This window comes from Peromyscus leucopus, chromosome 6 (assembly GCF_004664715.2).
Source record: "Peromyscus leucopus breed LL Stock chromosome 6, UCI_PerLeu_2.1, whole genome shotgun sequence".
Classification (NCBI taxonomy): Eukaryota; Metazoa; Chordata; class Mammalia; order Rodentia; family Cricetidae; genus Peromyscus; species Peromyscus leucopus.
In genome coordinates this window covers 2,377,321-2,397,543 of record NC_051068.1, presented here as the reverse complement: position 1 = coordinate 2,397,543, position 20,223 = coordinate 2,377,321, and positions in this window count along the sequence as shown.

Genomic DNA, 20,223 nt, shown 5'->3' with positions numbered 1-20,223 from the left:
GTATTTCAGCATAGTAATGAGAAAGTAAATAAGATGCTGACCAAAAGAAAGCATTTGCCTAAGCGTGTGTCACCACCACCCAGCCAGCCTGGCTGTTTATAAAACACAGTTATCTGTTGCTTGTACATGCACACACACACACACACACACACACACACACACACACACACACACCTGATTTAGGCTGCAGTATGACCACTAACTGGGTCAAATTGCAGTTTCCTATAAAGGAATTAAAGGTTACAGACAGCCACAGACCAGTGACTTCTGCTTATTTATTTTATTGGTACTTTACTAAACTGAACACTTAAAATGGATAAAATGGCAACTTCATAGTACCCACATTTTATAACAGTTTAACATAAAAAAGCAAGTACAGAATATTCAGAGCAGCACAATTCATACAAGTCTGAAACTAGAAACTAATCAGCTGTCTTTCAATCTTAAAATGGATGAGGTATTAAGCCAATGGAGAATTACAGGCCAATGAGAAACAAATGGTCTATGATATACAATAATCCAAATAAACCTTGTGAACATAATGTTAAGAGAAGAAACTAGACAACAAAATTGACAGTATCTATCTTAAATGATTCCATTTACTTAAAGCAAAAAAAATACAGTATGATGAAAGGTAGGATGGTGGTTACCATCAGAGTGTGGCTCGTCAGCAAAAAGAAGACAGATTTGGGGAAAAGTCTTCTACATTATCACTTTGTTTCAATTTAAAAAATTTTGGAAGGCTGAAGCAGGAGGATTACTACAAGTTCAAGGTCAGCCTGGGCTACAAATTGAAGGCTTGTCTCAAAAAATAAAGGTGTTTATGACATAAATCAATGTCAAAATAACATATTTGCAACCACAGTCTTTGGTTATGTTTCTATATAATTTTGAGAAAGCAAAGCTCACAGATTCAAAGGTCAGAGAAATGAGAAGAAGCTTGCTTGCCTGTAGGCAGTTGAACTCTGAAGTGACTGAGACAATGGAATATAGAACTCCTATTTGAGTGGGTAGAGTCAGGAAACCGTACAATTTCTTAGTATTGAACAAACAGGCATGGTATATAAATTACTTACTTCCTCATCAAATTATCATTCAACTAGGAGAAGCCACAGAAATCTGTTTAACAAGTAACATGCCATGGCAATTTCACACTCAGCAGTTCATAATTTCAATGTTAGATCTGATTGAATATGATTAAATGCAGCCTCTGTTTTCCAAAGAGGGTTGTGATGGATTTCGATGAAATCATTAGAGACTAAAGCTGCACAGATCTTTCCAAATGCTAGTATTTAGCAGCCTTTGGCTCATTAATTAATTTAAATGTTGTGCAATTATCAGAGCTTTTGATTCAAGGACACCTACCACTTTTATTATTGGATAATGCATATTTGCTTGTGAGCATAAAAATCATATCATCCAGAGAGATTTAGCATAATTCAAAACCATATGGGTTAAAGATCTGGAAAGGAAAAATGGGAGATGGGGAGGGGAATTATTTTAAACCTCTTCAAACACTCATTACCAAAAGGAATAATGAAAACAAAAGCAGATGTGGGCAAGGAGTCAAAAGTCAGGAGGACATCCTTAAAATGGTAAACTAAACAGGGAGAGGATGGAAGGGGAGCCTGGTGACATTCAGAAATAGCCACATCCTGAAAATTTAAGGAAAGTTCAAACTGACAGAAATTCCTCAGGGTCTGTCACTCTTTTGAAACCTGCTCCTTGGTGTCTTCTTTCAAAGACCTTATGACCAGAACTGCAAACACAGACACTGAGATGTTAACACTGTCAACTTTACAGGAGCCAGAATTGTCTCTGTGACAAATCTATGAAGATACTATGAGAGTGTTTGTGGAGAGGTCTGAGAACACACCCTAATGTGTGTTGCACAGTCCATTGGCTGGGGTCCTGAACTGGGTAAAAATTGAGAAAGTGAGCTGAGCACCAGCAATCATGTCTCTCTGCTTCCTGGCTGCAATGCAATGTGAGCAGCTGCCTCATTCTCCTGCTACCATGCTTTCATCACACTCCACTGTGAACCAAAAGAAGCACTTCTGTCTTAACTAGGGCTTCTATTCCTGTGAAAAGACTCCATGACCATGGCAACACTTATAAAGAAAAACATTTACTTGGGGCTGACTTACAGTTTAGAGGTTTAGTCCAATATCATCATGGCAGGACATGGTGGCATACAGGCAGACACGGTGCTGGAGAAGGAGCTACATCTTGATCCCACAGTCAAAGTGAACTGAGTCACTGTTTATAGGAATCACATTGTGACACTCTGAGACAGTTCAATAAAGTTTACCTTGAGTCAGGGGGTGGAGCTAGTGACTAGCTGTCCTGAATTGGCTATAGAGAAGCCAGCAATTTGGAAAGAGAAGATGCAAAGGGGGAAAAAGGGCAGACTTAAGTTTGGTGCTTCCTTTTGGGTTTGGGGAAGAGTTAAGAGACAAACCTCTTGCTGGGTCTCTGGCCAAAAAGCAAGGTCAGCTGGGTGCTTCTTGGCTTCTCTGATCTACCAGGTTTTGACTTCCAAGTCTTTGTTGGTAAATAGAACAATAGAGACTGAGTTTAAACTTTCATAATGCAGTGGCAGAAGAGCTGGGGCAGAGGGACTGGAAGGCCCTCTAGGCTGTGGCCTGAGTGACTGGCAGGGCATTGATTGTGGGGGCCATGGTGCCACCGATGATAATTAAAATATCAGTAGATTTATGTGCAACCCCTAAGCCAACAGAAAAACATCAACATTTGGTATAGTTTGAGCATATTTGAGACCTCAAAGCCCACCTCTACAGTGATACACTTCCTCTAACAGGCCACACACTACTACAACAAGGCCGTACTTCCTAATAGTGCCACTTTCTTTCAAACCATTACATTCCACTCCCTGGCCTCCAAAGGCTTGTAGCCATATCATAGTGCAGAAATGCATTCAGACCAACTTCAAAAGTCCCCAGTCTATAACATCTTTGAGCATAACTAAAAGACTAAAGTTCAAAGTCTCTTCTGAGATTCATGCAATCTCTTAACTGTAATCCCTTGTAAAACCAAAATAAAAAAGCAGATTACATAGTTCTGACATAAAATGGCACAGGCTATACATCAACATTCCAAAATGTAAGGAAGGGAGCATAGTGAGGAAATACTGGGCCAAAGCCAGACCAAAAAACAACTGGGCAAACTACAAACTCTGCATCTCCATGTCTGGTGTCAAAATGCTCTTCACATCTCTAGTTCCATTCATCTTTGTTGACTGCAACACACTTCTCTCTCTTGGGCTCGTTCTGCTCCCTGTACAGCTTTTTTCAGCAGGGATCCTATAGCTCTGGCATCTCCAACGTCTTGGGGTCTCCAAGGTAATGCAAGGTTCACTTTCACAGCTTCACACAATGGCCTCTTTTAAGCCTCCATGTAGTGACAGCCCCGATACTTTCCTGGCCTCAGGAGCTTTCCTTAGTCACATAGTTAGATTCTATAACCCCTTTCTTATATCCTTGATGATAAAGCCAGACCATGTGGCTAAAGCTACCAAGTTCTGCTGCTTGCTAGGGTTGGAACATGCCCCCATCATTCAACTACATCTTCACCAGTTTTCTGTTTCTATGGTTTCCTTCACTGCCTAAAGATGTCTCTTCCTAGAGCTTTCTCTGCAGACCAGACTAGCCTCAAACTCATAGATTCACCAGCCTGTGCCTTTCGAGTACTGAGCTTAAGGCCTGCACCACTGTGGAGGGCCACAGAGGTTTCCTAGTGAGACCTGAGCTTGCTTTACCCAGCAGAGCTGCATTAAAGGATGGCTTGACCATGTGCATGCTTATCAGGTGATTGGAAGGGTCTAAACTGGGCTGTGCTAGAGAGAGGTCTGTTGCTCCTCCCCTTGGCAGTCCTATAAAAAGCCCTTTTGAGGATACAGAAGTGACTGGTGGATATTGATCCAGGCCCTCACAAGGATATCCTGTGTTTCTATCTGTTTCTCTCCTTTGTCTTCATATCTAAATATTTCTCACTACTCACACCTAATGAGTACCCTGGGGAAAAAGTGAGAGTGGACCTCCCACAGAGAAATGGATAGGCCTCTTACAGATGGCACCCAAAAATGGACAGGAACTTGGTAAAGGGGGTTGGGATCCCTGAAGCAGTAGGGCATGTCTGGTTTTGTAGTAAAATTAAGGTGGAGGTATTCTATTCTCAGGAGTGAAAGCAAAGTGGCTGAAAGAAATGCCAAAGTGAGGCTGCAGTGAATATTTCTATCTAGAATTCTTTCTTCCTTTTCTCTCTCTCTTAATTTCTATCTATAAAAACTAGGGAAAAAGATAAGGTAAGAATATAGTGTATGAAAAAACGTAGGGTAAGGTAGAATATAGGAATATAGTGTAGAAAAACTTAGGGTAAGATAGAAAAGCAACAAGACAGAGGAGCTGTGTTCTTGGGACTATGAATGCAGACTCCTGGGGAAGAATCAGAGTCATGAAAAAATACTATGAAAGAAAACAGGCAGAAAAGATTCCTGTGGAAGCTTTTGGCCTGTAGACAGCTTAGATTTGAGCCCTGAGCAGCAGGGAAGAATTTTTCCTGAGGAGAACAAGGACAAGACAAAACCCTCTGCTCTAGTGCCACTGGATAAAATGCTTACTGATAACATCGTACCATCAGAGTCAGTTTCCTTGTGGCAAAAGCCAAGTTTAGAGAACAGAAGTCTTGGGGGAAAGCCTAGTATTCTGTCTTTCAAAAATGAAAAGCTTTTCAGGTCTTTCATTCTCAGATCTTTTCTTTCTGTAAGGGAAAAATTAGATTCACCTGGAAAGAAAATCTATCAGAATGGGGAAGTACCTGTAATTGCCCTAGAAAAAACACCTCCTGGAACATTGCAAACTCTCTCTCTCTGCTAGTCCCATCTCCACTTCAAGCCAGTATTTAAAAAAATGCAGCTAGAGACAGAGCATTCACAGAGGGGTTGCAGCCATTGTGGTAGCTTGGTTGATCCTAGTTGCAGAAGAGTGTGGTGCTCTTAGTGTAGGTCCTGAGCCGCAGCAGCAGCAGCATCAGGGACTCTGCATCTCGAGCTGGGGGACAAGCAGGGGAAAGGGAGATCTATCAGGGAAAAACTCTTTTTGTAAAAGCTTTCATTTCAAGTACTTTCATTTTTTTTTTTTCACTGACCTGATAAGGTGGGAACCAAGTGCTGATCTGCAAGCACACAAGGGCAGACATGGCCCACTCTGGGGACAATGTCAAGTGAAGGAAGTACATCTGTCAATGTCAGCTCAGAGAGAACAGAAACCTCCCACGGGGGGGGGGGAGCTTGCTTTTGATTTCAGTACGAATACAGATGATGTAAATGGAATGGACAGTGGGCAGTCGCCATTGGTTGCAGCTGAGTTTTCCCCCAGAACTGAAAGGCAGCTTGGGAAATGTAGTTCATAGCAGCATGGCAGTATAAGCAGGCCCAAAGGGAAGCTCAGATATAGCAGCAAAATGCCCAAAGGAAATACTGCCAGTACTGCACTGCCCAAAAACTCTGATTTTTTTTTTTTTTTAACTAAAAAGGCTGCTTTTTCCCAAATGCTGTTAGAAAGCTTAAATTGTTAACCAGGTAACAAACCTCCCAGGTGAACAAAATCTACCTGTCAGGAGACAATTAAAATGCTAATGCAATTTGTTAACAAGCCACTTTGAAACCCTTTAGAAAGCAAGGAAAAATGGTCTGAACACCAAATAACTGCTCTGGGTGTGGAAAAAACTTACAGGCAAATAAAAAACTTGGGTTGTGCTTGAAATATAAGAGAGAAAGATAGGCATCATTAAGAGAACTCATCTTAAGATGCAGCTTCAAAAAAAATAAAAAGGGGAAAATTGTACCCTCAGAAGCTTGCTGGTTGGCTGAGTTTGGTGAGGAGTGTGGAACAGAGGAATGTCAGCTCCAATGATGGTCCTCCAGAGGCCTAATAGCTGCACAGGAAGTTGTTTCTAAGAGCTTTACAGCAATTCAGTATGGTAATTACTGATGATTTGTGAACTCTCTAACTTGTTAGAAGATAATGTAAATAGTTCAGTTAAGAGACTTCTTCTAGATGTTTGCTAAAGTTTGTAAAGTAGTCCTATAGAGTTTCCTTTTGAATATAAGTCTGTAAAAAGTGTAAATATGTATTCAATATGTATTCATGCTACTTGTAAATATATATGTATAGTAATGTTCATACTAGAATTGTTTTTTACTCCATCAATATCTGTCTAATCCAGACAAATTAGGTAACATTAAATTTTAAAAGAACGTGATTTATATACCATATCAATCACATGAGAAGCGTCCTGAAGCTTTTGTCCTCTTTTACCTTCAGATATATTTTAATCTTTTTATGATATCCCAAAATATAATTTTATGGTCTCAAAGGCCCCTGGAAGTCATAATTAGGGGAAGCCTTTCTGTGTCTTCATAAAAGTTTCTACTCCTCCTCTGTTTCTGTTTAGAAAGAGGTAGACCTCCCACAAAGGGATAGGCCTCCAACAATAAAGTTAGTTTGTATAGAAATTCTACTGCTATGGTAGGAACACATGTATATATGAGCTACTTAAACAGCTATAAATATCTTTATAATTAGCATGGGTTTTTGTTTACTTGAGTGGATACTTCAGAGTATTTTAAAATGAGTGCATTCTCCTGGAAATGAAAATAGTCTCTTGAAAATTTTATTGACACTAATAATTAGCCTCCTAGGTTGTTTGTGTATTGACAATGAAAAAGTTAATTGCTCTAAATTTTAAATTAATGAAGTTCAATTCTGATTTTATTGAACTCAATTTCTTAATGAATATAACCATGAAGAAAGTCTTACCTTTGTGGGGAACATCTGTTAGAAGGGAGTTTTGATTTCGAAAAGGGTTTGGTGCAGCTAAGACTGCTGTAGTCACCTTAGACCCGTTCCAAAAAGGTTATTCCATCTTTATTATCCTCTGCTCTTTAATGGGAGGTGTGGCAGTCTAGGGATGCTGTGGATGTTCCAACAATTTGCAAGCTCTTAGTAGGGACCTGAGTCATAGCTGAGTTATGCTCTGTACACTCTTGTACCCCCAGTTGCCAGAGGCTGGTAGCCAAAGATAGGCAACTTTCTTCTTGATAGCTTTCTGAATGTATGTGTATAAAATTAATCAAGAAGGACAACCTAAGATAGGCACAGTCTATCTGAGGGGTATGGTGGGGGGCTTTTATTATATCAAGAGGAGGGAGTTGTGGAGGCTCACAGAGGTTTCCTAGTGAGATCTGAGCTTGTTTTACCCAGCAGGGCTGCATTAGAGGATGGCTTAAGCACTTGTGTGGTTACCAGGTGATAGGAAGGGTCTGCACTTGGCTGTGCTAGGGGGACATATTTTTCTTCTCCCCCTGGCATTCCTATAAAAAGCCCTTTTGATAAGACAGAAGGGACCAGTGAATATTGATCCAGGCCCTCCTCTCCAGAGGCTATCCTGTGTTTCTATCTGTTTGTCTCCCCTTTATTTTTCTATCTAAATATTTATCACTCCTTCCTCCTCAAGAGTACCCTAGGGGAAAAGTGTGAATGGACCTCCCACAGGGAAATGGGTAGGCCTTCCACACAACACTACACCTATATCTAAAATTTTCTTTCATTCCTTTTCACAAATTGGAAACTTAGCTGGGTGGGATCTTGCCCTGAGGTTACCACTCCTTATATTTCATTTCTTAATCTGTTTATCTCCTTGAACACAGGGCTTAGCTCCATTTCACTTCCTGGTGCTCCTTTTCTCCTTGAATTGTACAGTTTCTTTGCTTAGCTTGCTCCTTTGCATTATAAATATTCATTAGAGTTAACACTAATAACCCCACAACATTCTATATTAGGCAGTTTTGAGATTTCCTCTACTAACAGGATTAATTCAAATCTCTTCACTTTAGCCTCCAGCAAACTTTTTAAATGAGGGCAAAAAGCAGCCACATTCTTCAGCAATATTTTACAAGATCAGTCTCCAGGCTACATTCTAACATTCTTCTCCTCTGAAGTCTCTTGGTCCATGCACCCAAAGTTCAAATCACACTCAGCACCACTGTCTTCCATGTTCCTACTAGGATGGCCCATTAAACAGCACTTAGTAGTCAACTGCTTTTCTAATCCACAGTCATTTGGTACATATTCCTGCAAACAAAAGCATGGTCAGGCCTATCACAACAATACCCCAGTTCTTGGTACCAATTTCTGTCTTCATTAGGGTTTCTATTGTTGTGAAGAGACACCATGACCACAGCAACTCTTATAAAGGAAAAACATTTAATTGGGGTGATTTACATTTTCAGCTATCATCATGACAGGACAGGGTGGCATGCAGGCAGACATGGTGGTAGAGAGGGAGCTGAGAGTGGAGAAGAAGCTATATCTTAATCCTGCATGAGACACTGGACATGGCTTGAGCATATATAAGACTTCAAAGCCTGCCTCCACAGTGATACACTTTCTCTAACAAGGCCACACTTCCTAACAGTGCCACTCCCTTGGAGGACATTTTCTTTCAAACCATCATATCTTCCTTTCATTTTTGTCAGTGACACAAGATGGAAAAGAGTAACTATATAAACAAATCTATGTACAAATGGTTAGTGGTTTCCTGCTATGATGTGGGTGACTTGTGGTCTGTAATTCCTACATAGTCTCTGTCAAGCTGAACTTGGCAAACAGAATAGCCAATATTGACAGCTCACACTTAGGATTAAAGGAAGGACCCAACACTAGAGGCGGTCAGAATAAAAGGAAAAGAAAAACAGGTGTGTGTTTGCATAAATTCTACTTACATGTCTGCAATTTTAGTTATTAGGAAATTTCATAGACAATAATTAGTTTATGGTGGAGGGCATTTATAAGACAATTTCAAACAAAGAGAGGAGATGAACAGGATTTTAAGTGATGCCTTCTTGGTAATTTTAGTATATTTTGGAAGGTGTAGGGGCATACAGGGAAGCTCATAATGATACTTTCCACTGTGTTTCGGGATTATTCACCTATGCCAGAGGAATAATATCTCCTGGAAAGGAAAAATCAAGGTTGGAAGAGAGGCAGCCTGACTTCTGTCTATCCAAACAAGAGAACAGTGGTAAGGCACATTGGAGGCCACAGCAGACCCACATTCTATTAGCCCATCTCTGTTAGGGTCTAAATGTGAACCGCCTGGATGCTGTGTCCCTAGCTTGTGGCACACTGTAGCTTGTGGCACGCTTCTGATAGGCCTTGCTATCAGAAGTGGGTCTGGTGGGGAGAGAGAGGAACTTTAAGGTGCTATCCACCTCTGGTTCCCACCCAAGCTCTCTGATTCCTGGACTAGCAAGTTGTGAAGCACCAACTCATGCTCACACTAATATGGACAGAGCTGCCTAACCACCAGGGCTTCCCACCATGAAGGAAAAAGTGTTCCAAACCATAAGCCCATATTAGGTTGCTTTTGTCAGGTATTTTTTTTCAAGGTAACATGAAAGGACTTCAAAACCCTACCTAACCTAGGATATCATCTGCTTTCTCTACAGGTCAGATAATGACAGCCACTTAGAGTACACAGTGAGATACTGCCTTTAGCAATCTAGAATCAAGCTCTTTAGTAACAGCTATCCACAAATAATTCAGGATTGTTTTCATATGTCTAATGAGTATGAGTGTAAGCAGCCAATAAAGATGGTCCTCAAGTTCTGATGCTTCTCTTTAAATTTTCTCAACTTTTCAATGGTGAAAAATTCACAAACACTTAATAGAAAACACACTTGTAAGTTTGAATTTTATTCTCTTCCCAGGGTAGTCATATGCACCATGATACTCTTTTGCAATGTTCATTGAGAGTAGCTGAGTTATCTGAGCTCATTAAAGACAGAATGAGACAAGCTGTGATGTCGGACATGGAATAAATGTACTTTCAATGTTTATCTTCAACCTAGAGAAGATTCCAGTGAAAGGTATTTGTCATTTTGGATTTTGTTTTGTTGCTGTTTGTGTTCCTTAGGAATACCATCTATGTCCTTTGAGGTAGGACCTTGCATTGGCTTGCATCTCACCAGTTAGACTAGACTAGCTGACCAAAAAGCCCCAGGAACCTTCCTGTCTCTTCCTCTACAGCATTAGTCCATGCCACCAAGCCCAGTATTTTAACTGAAGTTCAACAGCTCAAACTCAGGTTCTCGTGCTCGTGAGGCCAACACTTTACTGATGGAGTCATCCTCTCAGGCCTAAGATCCTTGTCTTCAAGTTGAAAAATGTGGAAAAGATACACATAGCAGGAGCTGGAATGCAGTCCAGGTAGAGTGCTTGTCTATCATGAACAGAACTCTGGGCCCAGAATTCTCAGCACAAAAAATAAGTTGCACAGTGGATAAGGGACTTTTATATTCTGTATTATAAGAGCAGTATGGTGGTTTGAATAAGAATGCCCCCCATAGGCTCATATATTTAAATGTTTAGTCACCAGGGAGTGGCACCGTTTGGAAAGATTAAAGGAATTAAGAAGTGTGGCCTTCCTGGAGCTTTGAGGTTTCAAAAGCCCATGCCAGGCCTAGTCTCTCTCTCTCTCTCTCTCTCTCTCTCTCTCTCTCTCTCTCTCTCTCTCTCTCTCTCTCTCTCTCCAGATCAGGATATAGCTCTCAGTTAAATCTTTATCACCATGCATGTCACTATGCTTTCCACCATGATGATGAACTGAACCTCTGAAACTGTAAGCAAGCCCCAATTTAATTCTTTCTTATATGAGAGTTGCTGTGGTCATGGTATCTCTTCATAGCAATAGAACAGTGACTAAGACAAGTACATTTTTGGGATTCAACAGCTGGCTCATCAGTCAGAAGTGCATGCTGTTCTTGCAGAAGATCTAAGTTCAGTTTCCAGCATTTATGCCAGCAGCACACTTCCCAACCACCTGTAACTCCAGCTCCCGGAGATCTGGCACCCTCTTCTAATCTCTGTGAGTACCTGCATTCATACACATATACCCACACACATATATAACTAAAAATAAATACTTTTTTTTAAAAAGAGCACATTTATACTTTTATATCAGAGGAAAGAAATCTGTATTTACACACTATAAATAGTTCAAGATGAGCACAATACTAATGGTTGGTTTGCTCTGAGTCAGTCCAGATGACTCTAAGGGAGGAGTACAAAGGACTTAGGAAGATACAAAGCCAGGTGAAGAGAGAGATGATAATAAGGGGAAAGTGCTGGAGAGGAGAAGCAGGAGGTCACCAACACCTGAGATCTCAGAACCATGGTTGACCTGAGCAGGAGGGGTGGGACTAAACATTGCCATGATCCCTGCTTTTGTTCTCACCGACTGGGTAATCTACTGGGATATTATTAGTCCATTGTGTCCTCAGATTGTCTGCTGTACAACTAAAGCGTAACTTAAAGGCTCAGTTCCAAGATCAGTGAGAAGGCTCAGTGGGTAGAGGAACTTGCTGCCCAGGCCTGACAACCTGAGTTTCACCCCTGGAACCCAGAGCTGGAGGGAACTGATTACCACAAATTGTTCTCTCACCTTCACTATTTCAGCATAGCATGTCAATCCAGCCTCCAATAATAATACATTTTCATCCTAAGAAAAGTTTCAACTCTTGTCTTGTGTCTGTAGTTATGGGGAGCATAAAGTCTGATATTCTACTTCCAGTTAAGTGTACACTATGTGGAAAGAGAATTTTCTATTTTTGTTATTTGTTTGTTTGAGACAGGGTTTCTCTGTATAGCACTGGATGTCTAGGAACTCAGAGATTCACTGCCTCTGCCTCCTGAGGGTTGAATAGAGAATCTTAATTTTTAACTAGGAGGCTATTTGGATACAAAGAAAATGTGGACCTCAAATCTCTGATTTACTTCCCTGATCAGGCAGGTCCAGGACACAACAGGGTGAGAAGCAATGACCTTGGCCCCAGCTGCTCCAGCTTCTTCCTCACATTGGCCGAGATGATTCCATATGCACCTTTGTACCAGTCTGTCTGCTCACTAGCCCTGCCTCTGCAGCAGGGAAGCCTGATGCTGCCCTTTCCTTCAGATTCAAAGCTGCCCCCATCATTTGGTTTCTGAGCCACCATAAATTTGGAGCCTGTTCACATAATAAGTTCACATCCCTGCTTCTCCCTGATCTGAATTCAGATCCATCCTTCTGGCATCTGATAAGAAACATGTTTGTCATGGATATATTTATTTCTACTAAATATGGGCTTCACTGTAGCAATTATCTAGGCCCATAATCGAAGTGGCATCAGAGTGTTAGAGTTGTAGAGTTTTATTAATATGCACATAAACACCATTCAAGTATCTCCCAAGAAGTGCTGCCCCTGTCAGCTGTCAGAGTAAGACTGCACCAGCAACAGAAAAAAATATATATTAAAAAAAAAACAAGACTTGCATATGCTGCAATCTTGAACTTGATAATTAAAAATGACAAAATGCAAACTTTAAAAAAAAATGAAATCAACTTTTAAATGCACAGTAGTATTTATTGGTGTTTATTTTTTCTTTCAGGAAAACAGTAAAATAATAATATCAAAAAAAGAGAGTGGAAGAGAGAGAAGAAATGAAAACATGTCATTTTTTTCTTTATTACTGATGATAGTATTAGTGTTGTGACCTGCAGTGAGGGTATTCCATTGTAGAGCAGGGAACCAACCTCTTAAGTAGTAGAAAGAAATAGAATTTTGATGTATTTCTCAATGTATTTTCTATTATTTAATACAATTTGAATACCTAAGTTGTCCCAATAGTTAAATTGAGTGTGGGTTCATCTTTGGGGGAGGTAGTACACACCTGTGATTCCGTCACTTGGGGGGTACAGGCAGAAATTCAAGATTATTCTCAGCTACACAATGAGTTGAGGCCAGTCCAAACTACATGAGGCCTTGGCAAGGAGGAAGAGAAGGAAGAGGAAGATGAATTAGGCAACAATAGATGAACAGATGAAAAATATAGATGCTAACTTATGACCAATGGCATGATTTATCATGTAGTCAGTGATAAAGCTGAGTAAAATTTTGCTTTACTTATTTTCTTAGGCCTACATTGTAGTGGTATTTGCTCTGCTCATGACCGTGGGCTATAGGGCCTGAAGGAGGTGGTGCTTCTTGCTGTTGTATGTGACCTCTTAAAAGGGAGAAAGGTCACGAGCCCCTCCTCCCTGATGCCTGCTTCCTGGTGGATTCACTCCCAGTCAGATCAGAGGACGACTTCAGCTGTCCACTCCATTCTGTGTTCATGAGTGTACTTCCTCAATTTACCCTAATGAATTTCCCGAATACTCCTTAAGCAGACCCTTGCGGATTTATCGCATTACTAAATCCTTTATATTTAGCAGGGAAGAGCAGAGATGGGACTGGGTAGTATGTTGGAATATTAAGGGGCTTTTAGTCTCCCCCTTAGTGTGTTTTCCTCCATTCACCTTTCAAATTGACTGTGTGCACATTGCCTTGGGGAAAGAATTCTTTCCTTTCCAAAAGGTTAGCCTAGGCTAGAAACCCCCTGAAACAGACAGGCCCAGGGGTCTGTTTCCTAAGTGACTCTAGATCCTGCCCAGTTCACAATTACTATTAACCACCACAATGGCCCATCCTCCCCTTGGCTGATGAGTAGGCTGGGTCACTGACACCCCCCACCCCAGACAAGCCAACATCACTTTACTTGCTAGGGTCTCCATCTTTATGACACTGCTGCTGATACACTGTCCATGGAGAAGGGAAGGACAACCCTGACAGGTTGCTACCATACATACTGAGATTATATATTATTATACCATACTGCCTCAGATTATGAAAGCTAGACCCACCCTGCCTTTATACAAACAGTCAGCACGACTCCAGTCAGTCCAAGCAGTGAAAAATCTCTGAAGCCCATGGGAACTGCTATGTTGTTACCATGGTTTAATAGAAACAGCTGGATACACCATCTTTCTTAACAGGAGACACCCATATAGGATAACTTTCATCTGTGTGGAAACAAACATTTACCAGGCTGCTCCCAGGAACAATAAACACTTCATATACTCAGTTATGCCACTGAGTCCTTACGACCAGCCTGGAGGATATATGCTATTACCCCAAATTTATATATGGGAGAAAATAACTTTAGGAAGTTGAGTGACTTGTTAATGTTATACAGCTTGGAAAAGATTGATTTGTATTTCAAAATCAGGTATGTACGATTGCAGAAAAACTCTGTGCCTTGAAGCACAGTCTCTGTGGGGCAGAACCTGAGCTCTTGATTTTGCACGTTAATGACAGAACTCTTTAGAAATGATGCAGCCCATAGCCCAAAACTGGACTGTCTTGGGCAGGACAGTCCCTGTCTCGATGTTTAAGATGCTAATGTCACTAGTTATTGTGACAGCACACCACATTTTCCCTGATGCCTCCAGGAAAATTACACAAGAGCTTCTCCTGAGAGCCACTCCAATGCAACAGAAAGGATTCTAAATTCAGTGTTATTAAAAAAGTCTAAATCTGGGCTTAGAGAGTTGGCTGGCACCTACTGCTTTTGCAGAGGACCCAGGTTCACTTTCTAGCAGTTACTTTGCAACTTACAACCATCTATACCTCTAGCTCCAAGAGGTCCAATGACCCATTTTGATTTCTGAGGATTCTTGCATGCACATGTTACACATACATACATACTAAATACATTTTAAAAAATCTAAATCAGTATGGTTTTTTTTGTTGATTTTTTTTGCTTTGAGATAGTTTTGCCAGGTAAATGAGGCCTATCTTGAATTCACAATCCTTCTGCCTCTTGAGTGTTGAAATTATAGACATAGCCCACACAGAGACCAACTTGAGTCATCTGAGGCCTTGTTTCAAAATACCAAAAATAGAACCAGTGAGATGGCTCAGTAGGTAAAGGTGCTTGTTCTGAAAGCTTGGCAACCTGAGTTAAAATTTTAGAACCCACATAAATGTATATGCAGAAGTTTCTTTCCCACTGCCTGTTCCTAAATACTCAGCAGCTGCTTCCCAAATTACCACACAGAAGCTTATCTTATAAATGGTTGGCCATTAGCTCAGGATTATTACTAACTAGCTATTACACTTAAATTAACCCATAATTCTTATCCACATGGCTTGGTACCTTTCCTCAGTACATACAACATTCTCATCTTGTTTGTTCTGCATCCAGCTGTCAACCCATGACTCCACCCTTCCTATTCTCAGAATAGTCTGGTAGCCCCATGTATACTTCTTGCCTAGCTATACAATTCTAGTGACAAATCTTCAGAGTATACAAGAGCATTATCCCATAGCATAAATGAGGATGAAGAGAACCAAGACCATAAAGTTGCTTGCTGACCTCCACTGGTGTGTCCATAGACATACACAAGAAAGAATAGAAACACAAAGTCCACAAGACTGGCCTAAGGTTACATGAGTTGTCCCTTTCAGAGATATATTTCTGCTATGGCATCATACTTTCAGCAGATAATTGGAGAGCTCTTGAATGAGGACCAAATGTTCATATATGTATCTTTTTTCCCAGCAAGTATTTGTGGTGGTAATCTAATTGTACTGAAATGTGATTTTGATTGTATGTTAATAAATAAAGTTGCCCGGGGGTCAGAGCTATTAGAACCATAGCAAGAGTGTGGTGGTGGTGGCACACGCCTTTAATCCCATAGATCTCTGTGTGTTCAGGGATACAGCCAGCATTGGAGACATATGCCTTTAAGACCTAGGGGGCTGTACATTCAGACAGTGACGAGGCAGTCACGTGTTTGGGTTTACAACCAATGAGAAGGCAGAACAAAATACTATAAAAAGACGAACAGACAGGATATAGCTCTCTTTCGGGAAGCTGGGACACCCGCAGGAGGAAGGGTGAGATTTTAGCTCTGAGCTCTGACCTCTTGGCTTTCTCTTTTACATTGTTTCTGTGTTTCTTATTTAATAAGACTGTTGGATACATCTACAGGAATGGATGTTGATCCTTCTACAGTCAGATAAAAAGGTAAGCTCAGATTACTCCTACTCAATACTATATTACAAGTCTTAAGTTAGAGCAGCAAGAATATGAATGTATATGCACATATATTATGTTTGCATATAAATATGCAAATAGACCCTCTGCTATGTAAGATACAAAGCCAGCACAAATAGGTACTCTGTAACATTAAGTTTAGGAAAAGCAAATTGAAGCCACAATTGGATACCACCATACACCTGATAGCAATAGCTTCTATGAAAAAAAAATTAGAAATTATAAATGCTAATGTAGATATGGAGGGATATTGATTCTCTTTTGATACTGATAGGAATTAGTTTTTTTTAGTTATTTTATTTTATATTAAAATACCATTCAGTTCTACATATCAGCCACGGGTTCCCCTATTCTCTCCCCTCCCACCCCCTTCCCTTTTCCCCAGTCCATCCCCCATTCCCACCTCCTTCAGGGCAAAGCCTCCCCCGAGGACTGCTATCAACCTAGTAGACTCAGTCCAGGCAGTTCCAGTCCCTTCCTCCCAGACTGAGCCAAGTGTCCGTGTATAAGCTCCAGGATTCAAACAGCCAACTCATGCAATGAGCACAGGACTTGGTCCCACTGCCTAGATGCCTCCCAAACTGATCAAGCCAATCAACTGTCTCTCCTATTCAGAGGGCCTGATCCAGCTGGGGGTCCCTCAACCTTTGGTTCATAGTTCATGTGTTTCCATTCATTTGGCTATTTTTTTCAATAATTGAGTAAAACTGAAATTAATTATAAGCCACAGTCGTCCTAGGGACCTCCATGCTATGTATATAGCCTCTATGGTTCTATGGGTTGTGGTCTGATTGTTCTTTATTTTATATCTAGAATCAACCTATGAGTGAGTACATACCATGACTGTCTTTCTGGGTTTGGGTTACCTCACTCAGGATGATTTTTTCTAGTTCTATCCATTTGCCTGCAAATTTCATGCTTTCATTGTTTTTCTCTGCTGAGTAGTACTCCATTGTGTATATGTACCACATTTTTTTCATCCATTCTTCCGTTGATGGGCATCTAGGTTGTTCCCAGGTTCTGGATATTACAAATAGTGCTGCTATGAACATAGCTGAGCATGTATGTTTATGGTATGAATCAGCATTCCTTGGGTATATGCCCAAGAGTGGGATGGCTGGGTCTTGATGTAGTTTGATTCCTAATTTTCTGAGAAACCGCCATACTGATTTCCACAGTGGTTGTACAAGTTTACATTCCCACCAACAGTGGAGGAGTGTTCCCTTTGCTCTACAACCTCTCCAACATTGACTGTCATTGGTGTTTTTGATCGTAGCGATTCTGACAGGTGTAAGGTGGTATCTCAGAGTCGTTTTGATTTGCATTTCTCTGATGATTAAGGATGTTGAGCATTTCTTTAAATGTCTTTCAGCCATTTGTGATTCTTGTTTTGTGAATTCTCTGTTTAGCTCTTTAGCCCATTTTTTAATTGGACTGTTCAGTATTTTGATGTCTAGTTTCTTGAGTTCTTTATATACTGTGGAGATCAATCCTCTGTCAGACGTGGGGTTGGTGAAGATCTTTTCCCATTCTGTTGGCTGTCTTTTTGTCTTATTGACTGTGTCTTTTGCCCTGCAAAAGCTTCTCAATTTTGAGAGGTCCCATTTATTAATTGTTGTGCTCAGGGTCTGTGCTGTTGGTGTTTTATTTAAGAAATGGTCTCCAGTACCAATGCGTTCAAGAGTGCTTCCTACTTTCTTTTCTTTTAAGTTTAGTGTAACTGGATTTATGTTCAGGTCTTTGATCCACTTGGACTTGAGTTTTGTGCATGGTGACAGATATGGATCTACTTGTAATCTTTTACATATTGACATCCAGTTATGCCAGCACCATTTGTTGAAGATATTTTCTTTTTTCCATTGTATAGTTTTGGCTCCTTTGTCAAAGACCAGGTGTTCATATGTGCATGGATTAATGTCAGGGTCTTCAATTCGATTCCATTGGTCCGTATGTCGGTTTTTATACCAGTACCAAGCTGTTTTTATTACTATAGCTCTATAGTAGAGTTTGAGGTCAGGGATGGTGATGCCTCCAAAGGTTGCTTTATCATATAGGATTCTTTTAGCTATCCTGGGTCTTTTGTTTTTCCATATGAAGTTAAGTATTTTTCTTTCCAAGTCTGTGAAGAATTGTGTTGGGATTTTGATGGGGATTGCACTGAATCTGTAGATCACTTTTGGTAAGATTGCCATTTTTACTATGTTAATCCATGAGCATGGGAGATCCTTCCATTTTCTGATATCTTCTTCAATTTCTTTCTTTAGAGATTTAAATTTCTTATCAAAAAGGTCCTTCACTTGTTTAGTTAGTGTTATCCCAAGGTATTTTATATTATTTGTGGCTATTGTAAAGGGTGATGTTTCTCTGACTTCTTTATCAGCCCTTTTATCATTTGTGTATAGGAGGGCTACTGATCTTTTTGAGTTGATCTTGTATCCTGCCACTTTACTGAAGGAGTTTATCAGCTGTAGGAGTTTCCTGGTAGAGTTTTTGGGATCACTTATGTATACTATCATATCATCTGCAAATAGTGAAAGTTTGACTTCTTCCTTGCCAATTTGTATCCCTTTGATCTCCTTTTGTTGTCTTATTGCTCTAACTAGAACTTCTAGTACTATGTTAAATAAATATGGGGAGAGTGGACAGCCTTGTCTTGTTCCTGAATTTAGTGATATCGCTTTGAGTTTCTCTCCATTTAATTTGATGTTTGCTGTTGACTTGCTATAAATTGCTATTATTATGTTTATAAATGTTCCTTATATTCCTGATCTTTCTAAGACCTTTATCATGAAGGGGTGTTGGATTTTGTCAAAGGCTTTTTCAGCATCTAAGAAGATGATCATGTGGCTTTTTTCTTTCAGTTTGTTTATATGGTGTATTACATTGACTGATTTTCGTATGTTGAACCATCCTTGCATCCCTGGGATGAATCCTACTTGGTCATGATGGATAATTGTTTTGCTGTATTCTTGGATTCGGTTTGCCAATATTTTGTTGAATATTTTTGCATCAATGTTCATGAGGGAGATTGGTCTGTAGTTCTCTTTCTTTGTTGCATCTTTGTGTGGTTTGGGTATCAGGGTAATTGTAGCCTCATAAAAAGAGTTTGGTAGTGTTCCTTCTGTTTCTATTGTGTGGAACACTTTGAAGAGTATTGGTATTAGTTTTTCTTTGAAAGTCTGGTAGAATTCTGCACTGAAACCATCTGGTCCTGGGCTTTTTTTGGTTAGGAGACTTTTGATGAATGTTTCTATTTCTTTAGGCGTTATTGGTCTATTTAAATGGTTTATCTGGTCTTGATTTAATTTTGGTATGTGGTATTTATCCAGAAAATTGTCCATTTCTTCCTGGTTTTCCATTTTTGTGGAGTACAGGTTTTTGAAGTATGATCTGATGATTCTCTGGATTTCCTCGTTGTCTGTTGTTATGTCTCCCTTTTCATTTCTGATTTTGTGAATTTGGGTGCTCTCTCTTTGCCTTTTGGTTAACTTGGCTAGGGATTTGTCTATCTTGTTGATTTTTTCAAAGAACCAACTCTTTGTTTCATTGATTTTTTGTATTGTTCTCTTGTTTTCTATTTCGTTGATTTCAGCCCTCAATTTGATTATTTCCTGGCATCTATTTCTCCTGGGTGAGTTTGTTTCTTTTTGTTCTAGAGCTATCAGTTGTGCTGTTAATTCATTGGTATGGGATTGCTCCATCTTCTTTATGTGTGCATTTAAAGCTATGAATTTTCCTCTTAGCACTGCTTTCATAGTGTCCAATAAGTTTGGGTACGTTGTACTTTCACTTTCATTGAATTCTAGGAAATCTTTAATTTCTTTCTTTATTTCTTCCTTGACCCATTGATGTTTCAGGTGGGCATTATTCAGTTTCCATGAGTTTGTGGGTTTTCTATAATTTTTGTTGTTGTTGAGGTCTAACTTTAAGGCATGGTGGTCTGATAAAATACAAGAGGTTATTCCAATTTTTTTGTATCTGTTGAGATTTGTTTTGTGTCCAAGCATGTGGTCAATTTTTGAGAAGGTTCCATGGGGTGCTGAGAAGAAGGTATATTCTTTTATGTTAGGATGGAATGTTCTGTAGATATCTATTAGGTCCATTTGAGTCATAACATCTGTTAGGTCCTTTATTTCTTTGTTAAGTTTCAGTCTGGTAGACCTGTCTTTTGGTGAGAGTGGTGTGTTAAAATCTCCCACTACTAATGTGTGGGGTTTGATGTGCC